Genomic DNA, 8,543 nt, shown 5'->3' on the forward strand with positions numbered 1-8,543 from the left:
TCTTTCATCATATCAGGGAAGTTATCCTCCAACAAATCTTGGACAATTTTCTCAGTGGTTTTATTTTTCTCTTCCTGTTCTGGAATTCCAATGACACATAGGTTATACCTTTTGATGGTATCCCACACAAACCTTAGGCTTTCTTCATTTTGTTTTGATCTTTTTTCTGATTGATCCCTTTCCAAAGAAGTAGTCAGGTATTTGTCTTTAATCTCATTAATTTTGTCTTCTGTTGCATCAGTTCTACTCCTTTGCCCTTCCAATGTGTTATCTATTTCTGACAATTTAGTATTACTCTTCTGGATTTCTGTCTGTAGATTTAGAATGACTTCTAATTTTTCATTTATTTTGTCATTTTGTTCTTGTATTTTCTTCCAAAATTCTTCTAGGGTTTTGTCTGTGTTTTCCTTGGTCTGTCCCTCAATTTTTTGAAGAATACCTAAATATAATTCTTTTGAATTCCTTATAAGGGAGTTCCAATGCTGCTTCTTTCTCAGGGATATGTTTTGGGTCTGTATCCTGATACCTTGTTTCTCCTGCTTTATCTTTACTCTTTGTGTGGACAGTGATGGTCTGTTGTCTCCGAGACATCGTGGCATTGTTGTATTTAGATCTCTGTTATGTGTTTTTGAAGAGCAGGCAAGGGTGAGTCAGGCTCTTCTTTGTTGTTGTTTATTGTTGGCCCATTGGTGGAGAAGGAAGTTGTGGCACTACTCAGTAAGTGACGCTTCAGGATCTAGTTGTGTCATATGAGGACTGTTGCTGTCTTCCACTCAGTTAGACAAAAATAACAATTGAATAACCATCAAAAAAGTAAAAGCAAATGGACAAAAAATACACCATGTAATCACACAGGAACAGTAACCAAAAAAATATAAAAGGGGGGAAAAAAAAACCCTGCAATATTTGGGGAGAGGACACTAAGAGAAAAAAGGTAGAGAAGGAGAATAATGAAGAAAAAATGGGAAAAATGCAAAAAGAAAAACAAGGAATGTGGTTAACCATGAGAAAGAAAGAAAAAAAAATTGCAACCAGGAACAGGGAGAAGAAAAAAAACCCCTGAAAACTAGAACCTGGGAGGGAAAGAATAAAGAATAATAGTAAAAAGGACAAATGTAATAATAATAGCAGTAGTTTTAAAACAGACAAAAACAAACAAACTAAAAACAGAAAAAAAAATGTGGGCAATGAGGGGCAGGGCATCTAGGCTCCGTTCAAGCACACAGACTGGGATCGAATTCCTGCCAGCCCAGAAAGTGGGTGGGAGTGAAGGATGGCCGCACTTCCATTCACCAAGAGGGTATAGGGTATAAGAGTAACAAGAAGAATGTCACACCTTTCCAGTCATCCAGGTCCTGAATGTCATTGGGGTTCACATCAAGTGGAGCCTGTTCTTAAGTTCCTGGGAGAATGCTGTCACTTTAAATATCCAAAATGGTCAAGCTGCTTGTAAACATTCAAAATGGCTGCACCATCCAGACAGAGAAAAATCCACAGCTCAGCCCACCTTCCTCTTCGCTGCTTCCCCTTTTATTCCCCAGCCATCAGAGCAGTCTTCCGTGTAGTCCCTGGCTAGCAGGGCTGATTTTTAGGTTAAATCTTAGGTCCTACCACCACTTGGGAATATTCAAGCTGTCTGTGCTTTCAGGACCACAGCTCCATTATGTCTCCTTTTTTGGTGTTTTCATGCAAATTCTTCTGCTAGTTGGAGTTTAGTCCACTTCTATATCCTTCCCTTCAAGGCTCAGGGGTCCAGGATTATCTTCTGTATCTGTGCTAATTGGTTCCTCTTTTCTTTGTTGAAGAGGGTCTGTGCAGTCTTTCTGCCTATTCTGCCATCTTACTTGAACCCCCAGATTCATCTCTGTACGCGCATCATGATTTTCAAAACCTGTTAAGATTATCATGTAGTATGTCTATTTGTATGCTTCTAAATTTTATTCCCATTTCTCATATGTATCCTTGAGTTGTTAAAACAAAGACCTACTCATGTTAGCTTGAGAGCAATGAATATGGAACATCAGAACTTGCAACCTTTAGGAGCTAAGGAGACTGTTGTTGTTGTTGTTATGTGCTGTCGAGTTGGACCCGACTCATAGCGACCCCTCCTTGGGTTTCCGAGGCAGTATCACTACGGAAGTAGGATTGCTCAACCTTCCTTCCGAGGAGTGGCTGGTGGGTTTGAACTGCCAGCCGTCTGGTTAGCAGGCAAGTGTCTTAGCCACTATGCTACCAGAGCTCCCAAGGAGACTAATAGCTTCAATTGTGTCTATCTGGTAAGGAAGAGGGATGAGAAGGACAGGGTGCTCCCGAATGATTTGTCAGTCCCTCAGCAGGCTATCAGAGTGTGCTGGCATCCCTGATATAGAGGGTAGTTTTTTTTCTTAGGGAAGTACCTGTCAACCCTTTAGGGAAAAGATAACATTAACAGCTTTTCTATGACCCAGAACATGGGGGAGAGTGAATCTAGGAGATGACATTGTGATCCCACCCTTTGTTAAGTCTCTAATATTCTGAAGCAAAAACAGCTATTAAAAGATAAACCTTAAAAAGAAGGAGTCTCATACTTACAGAACTTTAAGTTTTATTATGGGAGGTATATTCTTTGATCTGACCAGCAGGGAATTCTATGTTCTTGTAAAAATATACAGGATGTTTGAGTCTTTGGATACTATTGATGGGACAGAAAAAGTCCCTGACTAAAGGACTGACCGGAAAACCAAGTAGTAGGGACAACTCAGCTAATACTGTCCCAGTTCAGTGACCAATCTAGAAGAGAGTATCAGCCTGACCATACAGCTAGGAGAAGGGGCAGCAGACATTCAAGGGTCAGTTCAGATCTTCAGAGAGAATCTGCACTTTTGAAAAGAGTCTTTACTTCACTTTTGAAGCAGATCTGGCATTGCTTAATTGTATGTGGAATTTTGAGAAACTATTATACACCAGTGGACTTCAGGTTCTTAAGATTTGAATCTTCCAGAATATATAAATTGGATAGGTTTTTCTTTTTTATTCAGACTTTCTTGGACTTGACTCTAATTAGGGTTACTGCCTGCATGTGGTTCCCACTACCTGGAATGTCCTTCCTGCAACCTGCACCCCCATCAGAAGTCTACCTCCCCATCATAAGCATATCCTTGGGAAAACTTCCAAGACCCTTCCCTCCTGCAGCTGATTTGATTGCCATCTCTTCTGTAATATCACTGATGGTGCTCATCCCCCTGCAAGGTCATTTTCCATGTTATATTTGTCATTATTTATTTTCTGACCTCATTCATTACACTGTGAACTCCTACAAGTCCTGCCCTTAGTTGTTTGTTTGTTTTTACTATGATCATATATAAGTATTATATCTTTTCTGGATTCCTCATTGTGGTAGTTCAGTGTGTGTGTCAGCTTGGCTGGGCCTGGTTGAGTGGCTGGGCAGCTGGTGGTAGTTATTCCCCATGATGAGACTGGCAATCAACTCCATGGCGGGATCTACAACAAGCAGTTGTAACTGCCTTTGGGATGTGGTCCGCTTCCTGCATATAAGGAGAAGCTTTGAGAATGGTCTCTAGTCTATGGCAAACTTGGACGCTGCATGTAACCATGTTGTTGCTCAGCAGTCTGCTATGCTCTGCCAACCTTGGGACTTACAGTGGACTTAAGTTAATGGCCTGCTGTGTGGTTTGGTAACATTGGGACTATGCCTTTTTACTTTGTCAACCTTGGGGTTTCTCAGCCTCAGCAGCCAGCAGCTAAGTAAAGAAATGCCTCTAGCTCCAGTGGGCCAGGAGCAGGAGGCAGGGCTGGACCACAAGGTTGAGGGGCTTTCACCCAGCCCCTAGAGCCTGACACTTTGAACTTGGACTTACAGCCTCCAAACTGTAAGAATAAACTCCTGTTTGTTAAGGCCATTCCATTTGTAATATATTTCTTGTCAGAGTGGTACTAGGTAACCAGAACACTCACCATCCTGCCTAAACAAGCTATAGATATTCACCTAGTAAATCTCAATACCTTCCAGTTATGGAGAGACCAGTGGAGTTGTCCATGGAATCTTTCTAGGTTGCCTAGAGAGAGCCAGCTGGGATGGGTGGAAACCTGCCACTTCAGCAGAGGAGCCAGCCCTCAGTCTCAAATTCCCACAAGAGTTCCAGAGGATATGGGTGCTGGGCAGCTAGTACACCCAGCCTTCGTAGTGATTCCCCTGAGCAGCTGGTAACAAAAGTCAGGTGGTTTTATTTCATTTCACGAGGCTGCTTTCATGAAACCCTTACATAGGAAAGAAAATAGGGGCTGGGCCCTTTCTGGAGCATACTCATGATGCATGAGATAATGCCCAGTGCAACCACATCTCTTCCAGGGATGCTGACAGAAGGGGAGTCACGTGTCTGCTTACCCTCCACCTGTGCATCTGAGTCTAGTCTATGTGGTTCTTGTGCTGTGTTTGGCTGGGCCCTTGCCTGATACCAGGACACTGCCTGGAGATGAAGTAATCAAGAAAAGACTAAATAAATAAGTAAGCTAACAAGCAAGTCAGTACTTAAGTAAATAAGTAAAATAAATAACTAGATAGGTAGGTAGACAGACAGACAGACACACACACACACAGAGAGAGAGAGAGAGTTTTTTAACTTTGGAAAATAAGTGATTTGGGAGAAAAGCTAATCTCAAAATCAAAATTTCTCTCCTAGTTGATGTACTGGTGCAGAATGCCAGAGAGACAGATCCTATTAATTTGCCTGAACCTGTTTTCTGTAACTGCCTTACCATTTTGATTTAACTCACCTCCAAAACCCAAGGAGGGGTCGCTATGAGTTGGATCCGACTTGATGGCAGTGTGTTCTTTATTCTGGTAGCATAGTGCCTAAGACATTTGACTGCTACCCAGAAGGCTGGCGGTTCAAACCCACTAGCCACTCTTCGGAAGGAAGGTTGGGCAATTTACTTCCATAGCGATATGGCCTTAGAAACCCAAGGAGGGGTCGCTTTGAGTCAGATCCGACTTGATGGCAGTGAGTTTTTTTTTTTTTTTTTTCCATTTGTTTTCTTTATTCTGTTGACTCCATTCCAAACTGATTCTCAAATCCTATTATGCCCTCCAAAGACTTAGGAAAATATCAGGGTAGCAACCTGAGGATCTATAGACCAGACAGTGACAGCCAGGTAATATACCTAGTGAAAAGCTGAACTGAATGAAGAATAGTAATAACAACAACAAAAAAATAATTTCTTCATTGATAGCTGCTATATGTGTTGCCATTCTATGCAGAGGAACTTTGACTTCTATTATTTAGTGCTCCAAAGTAAAATATTAGGAAATCTCTGCCTTTCAGCCACAAATAGAAAGTCTTCTCTGTGGCAAATAACCACCTATTATCTTTCTACAAGTTGTTAAACATATTGGTGTGTGATTATTAACTCAAAAAGAAAACCAGTAGGGAATAGAGAATTTCTCAGTATATAAATCCATGTCAGGATTATACTTTCAGAGGGAAACATTATATTTCATCTAATCATCATCTGAAGTTTTAATTTTGAGTTGTGGTATTTGGCCAGCAGAATTACTCTCACAGTCTGAAAACCAGGCAAAAACCCATCCTTTGAACTCTAGATGTTTTTGAGTATTGACTTATAACATGCTTATACTGAAGAAATACCCCCCAAAATGAGATTCCTTGTATAAAGCCTCATTATCTCTACCCAGATAGCATAGGTATGTAGAAAACCGACTCACCATTGTATGAAAGTAAGTCATGGACAGAGAGGTAAGGACAGTTCCTGGGTCTCCTAATTCTGTTCTTTTGTTAAAACTGAGCACAGTACTTCTCTGGCTTTATGGTTTAAAGAACAAAAGGTTCAGCAAAATCTTTGGACATCAAATGGCCTTTATGAAACAATGTCTTGATGAGTTAAGTAAAAACGAATCAGAAACACATGGACCCAACTTCCCTTGAAATATAAGAGGGCATACAAATCAAGGCAAAGAGCACTTAACAAACACTGGGTTTGGGTTTCCTGAACCTAAAATGTTAAAATAATTAGCAAGGACTTATTGAGGCTGAAAAGTGATCAGTTCCAGTATTCTTAACTCAAAACTGAAATGAAGAGAGGCGGAAGGGTCCTAGAAGAGAAAGGAGTGGTCATGGGGCAGACGGGGACCTTTGAAAACTAGCTTTCTCCAAACCGCTTGTTTCTCAGTGCTCACTAACTTTGTTTTCATTTATTCATTTACCTTCTCTTTTGCTTTGATTTCTAGATTTCAAATGAAGACCTATCTAAAATACTCTAAATTTGTGACACTGTGTTCTTTTTAGTCCCTTCCAAAAGGCAGGGAATGATGACATTTGGTAAGACAATGTTCTGTTAATTCTTGAATTGAAGATAAATTCATATATTGGCCATTCAGGAAGTTCGGTTAAGTAATCAGGTTGAATTTATTTCCTAGTGAGCAGGTCTTCTCAGGATTCCCCAAACCCAGAAAATAAATTCTTTCAGAAAGCACTGTGAAGAAGTTGTTGTTGTTATGTGCTGTCGAGTTGGCCCCGACTCATAGAGACCCCTCCTTGGGTTTCCGAGTGAAGAAGTTGTAAGAAAGAATTATTATGTACTAGAATATAGACTTTAAAATAGATTGTTAAACCTGGAAAAGAAAAACACAAGCTTGAATCATTAGTAACTGAGAGACAGCAGTTTTCTTGCTTGATGCTACCCCATACTTGGGATTCCCAGAATTCCTTCTCTGGCCCAAATCTGATTCCTCATCTCCTTTCTTCCTCACAGGTCCTCCGGGAATTCAGCCCATTTCCCCCATTCTTTCAGGATTGCTTCCCTCCCCTCCCTTGAAATTCTCTTCACATCCAAGCCTCACTGCAGAGTGCAAAGTGGTTTCCCACCACTATGCCGGAATGTAAGGAGCACATTAATTTTAAAGATTATTTTAAAATTTTATTGGTAATCATCGTAGGATTCAAACTGGAGCCATAAAAATAATCACCAAGAGGAAGTCTCAAAACTGACAGAGTAATCCCTGCTCTCCTGGTTCCTAACTTCCTTTGTTAACTGGAAGCCCACATGCAGAGTTTCTATCTTGGCTTGTATAGTTGAAGGTGGATGTCAGCAAGAGATGCTTCTTCTGACTTATGGCAAAGGATCCTTCCTTCCTCAATGGCCCTTGGCCAACCTTGAAGATACTACCCAGACTACACCATTAATATTTCATTTTTTAAGGGAGAAGTTCTCATCTCTGAAGGCCTGATTTGAGAACATTTATTCTCTATTGCTATGACAACCTATCAATTAACCTCTTTAGGCACATTTTTATGTACCATTTCACATTTATTAAAATTATATATATATAATTTATATATATATAATATAAATTATATATATATATGTGTGTGTATATATATATATATTGCAGACCTTATATCGATCAGAAGCAAACTTAAAAAATAATATCCTTTATCCTTTAAATATGAGCCACTTATCTATGCATTTGTTTCCATTAGACCAAAATATCTGGTACTGTGACTGTAATGCTCAAATGCATAATGTAATTTGAATGTAACAATTGTAAAAGTACTCAGCAAGAATCTTGGCTGGGGATGTAACTTCATTAAGTCATTCAACATACATTGCTTCCTCTAGTCTCTACTGATAATATTTTAGTACATTACAGAAGATAAGCACAGTCTTTTAGATTTGAGGAACTTTATCTTATGTGCACCATGCAAGCTGACACTCTTTTGTGATGTAAGAACTTCTTTCAGATGTGTGAATCCATTCTTTCCTTTTTCTGCCACTAGATTAATAGCTCTGTTCTATTGAACAGGCATTATGAGGCATGAACTCGACTCATTCTCTCTCAGTTAATCCTTGAACAATCCTGTGAGATAGGTAAAATGAGCCCTATTTCATGACTGAACAAATTGAGACTCAGAGAAGTTAGGTAACTTGTCCAGTATTATACCACTGATGAGTTGGAAAGGCCTACATTTGAATCCAGATTCAACTCTAAACATATTTTATTCACTACATTCCTCTCCATTTTCTTAATTGTTTTGTAGTCAATGCCTGGAACTTTCAAAGAAACACAAGCACTGCCGTTTCCAGTCAGATCCAACTCATAGTGACCCCTCCTTGGGTTTCCAAGGTGGTATCACTACGGAAGTAGATTGCCCAACCTTCCTTCTGAGGAGTGTCTGGTGGGGTTGAACCGCCATCCTACTGGTTAGCAGTCAAATGCCTTAGGCACTATACTACCAGGAAAGGTACTGTATAAATCAGTTCTGACAGTAAGGTAATGATGTCCAGGAAAGGCAATATTATTTTATAATTATAGCATTATAGACCCATAAAATATTAGAGTAGGAAGGACATTTATGATCACCAAATCCAACCTTGTCATTACATGGACGAGAACTTCTACAGATAAAATATCATGTTTAGAGTGATACTAATGGCAAAAAGCATTTCTCAAACTAAAAGAACTGAAGAAAAAATTTAAGCCTCGAGTTGCAATATTGAGAGATTCTATGGGCAAAATATTGAATGAT

The sequence above is a fragment of the Orycteropus afer genome, unplaced genomic scaffold (genome assembly GCF_000298275.1).
Source record: "Orycteropus afer afer isolate SDZICR_OR568_19922 unplaced genomic scaffold, OryAfe1.0 scaffold00002, whole genome shotgun sequence".
Classification (NCBI taxonomy): domain Eukaryota; kingdom Metazoa; phylum Chordata; class Mammalia; order Tubulidentata; family Orycteropodidae; genus Orycteropus; species Orycteropus afer.